The sequence below is a fragment of the Vidua macroura genome, chromosome 11, assembly GCF_024509145.1.
Source record: "Vidua macroura isolate BioBank_ID:100142 chromosome 11, ASM2450914v1, whole genome shotgun sequence".
Classification (NCBI taxonomy): Eukaryota; Metazoa; Chordata; class Aves; order Passeriformes; family Viduidae; genus Vidua; species Vidua macroura.
The window spans coordinates 23,184,051-23,186,005 of NC_071581.1; the positions used below are offsets into that span (position 1 = coordinate 23,184,051).

At 49.1% G+C, this 1,955-nt stretch overlaps 1 long non-coding RNA gene across 1 annotated transcript; it reads left to right on the forward strand.

The window, feature by feature from the left end:
- The first annotated feature begins 614 nt into the window (after positions 1-614).
- LOC128813087 (uncharacterized) lies at positions 615-918 on the forward strand. Its single transcript, XR_008438907.1, has 3 exons — positions 615-661; positions 743-783; positions 865-918. It is a non-coding gene; the product is annotated as an uncharacterized LOC128813087 (long non-coding RNA).
- The last annotated feature ends 1,037 nt before the right edge of the window (positions 919-1,955 follow it).

Consider the following 1,955-nt stretch of genomic DNA (forward strand, 5'->3'; position numbering starts at 1 on the left):
GGTATTTGGCCTGGAGCTGCTCTGCCCTGCTGCATAGCCTGGTGTAATTGCACAAGTCCTGGAGACCTGCAATTTGGAATGGGGGATGTAGTTGTATTCTAGATGGTATTCCTAGATTCACACAGGATGCTTGGACCTGTTAAGTTATCCTACAGTTGTTTGAATTTTCTCCTAACTTTCTTTCAGATGCAGACATTTAAGATCTGTGGCAGAGCGCCCCTCCTGGGTCAAGGGGTTTTCCCTGAGAAGGTCAGTTGCTGTTTGTATTTGCAGGGGAAGCATAAATGGTGACTATGTTACAGCACTGTTCTTTGTCTATTATTAGGAAGTCCAGGCAGATAGCTGCAGTCAAGGCCAAGTGTGCCAGGTGAGCTGTGGACAGAAGCTGTTGTTCTCGCACAGGTCTCAGTTTCTGGTGAAAGTCTAAGCATCCCCTTTTTTTTTTTTTTTTTTTTTTTTTTTGTTTTAAGCAGTCCTCTTGTGAGATGTCTCTGATCCCAGATGTCTGAGGCTAGGTGGGTGCAAGCTTAAGGTGTAGGTGGGCGTACTTGTCGGGTCAGGGTGGTGGTCTTTTCTAAGTATCTCAGTGTGGTTTTTTTTGCTTTGTTTCTTTGCAGGTGTCATTGCTGCCCTAGGCGTGTGAAGGAACAGAGTCAAGCGGGTGAGTCGGCATTTAGGCTGGGTGACTCATAGGTGACCGTTATGCGGCAGCACGCTCAGCCTGTACCTTTTCCTTTTGTAGGTATCCTCCTGGCAGCCTGTTGAGTCGCATCAAGATTTCAGGTGAGCCGGGGCAGCGGTGCGTCAGAGTTCCGGGGATTCCTCTTTTGCAGGGCGCCAGTTGCATTTTCTGTTTTGTCTTAGGTACCGTGAGGAGGCGCATAGCTGAAGTTTGGAAACGGCAGCACCGAAGCGGACGTAGAGAACGTGTTGCCGTCCACGTCCGGCTGACGATGGATTTTGTCCGGTCGTCTTGCAAAAGCTAAGTGTCGGGGCCAGTAGGTGGGAGAAGGGGAAAAACCTTTACTATCACAGGAGACAATTAGATGTTAGCTTAGAGGAGAGGCCTGTAGTGGGACGGGCCCCTCGGAAGCAGAGGGAGAGGGTTTCTCCTCAGCCTCACCAGAGTCTTCGCCAGGCGGGGCAGTTCCGATCCGTCTTCGCGTCCTCGCGAGGTTTGCGTCGGCGGCCTTCTTCGACTCTCGACGTCGTCGTGGATCTTTTCACCCGAGGAGCCCGCCTTCACGTCCGGAGCTATAGCCACGGTCACGCCGTAGTCATCGCTTTCTTGTCTAGGCCTACTGAGCTTCTTAGGCTTCCTCTTAAGTCCTTTGGCTCTAACATCTTGAAAGGAGTTAAATTTCATCATCACATGCTATTGCCCTAGGGCTTTCTTTCCTTTGGCATCATCGGCCTATGACTCATCTTGGACTAGCAATCTTGGGTCCATAAGGTGGAACTGCCAGGCAGTTTCCACTCGTGTCCATGTTATGTCATCCGTGTCCATTGATTTCTGCGTCATAGGCCTTTGTTACATCTCGAGGCTTTATCGGCATTGTTCTCTGCAGTATCGGCCATATTTTACTCGTGTACCTTCCTGGATATCGCTTATTCTGGCATCATTACATTTTTACTTTTTGAGACGGGAAGAAGTACAGGAGACGTTCTCATCCATCTTCCTTCTCGCCTTCGGTAGCGCCTTCTCTTCCCGTGCCATTATCTCGGACTTCTAGAGGGAGCGTATTAGACCCTCATCGCCTGACCGCAGTAGTTCCGTAGCTTGCGCCTTCTCAAAGGGTATAGGGCTCAACAATTAATCTTCCGGAGAGTTACGTCAAGTCCTCACTTATATTGTATCTATGTCGGCTTATATTGTACGTGCTTAGGTTGTACCTACCTATGTTGGCTTATACTGTATGTGCTTATATTGTATGTACTTATGTCGTATGTACCTA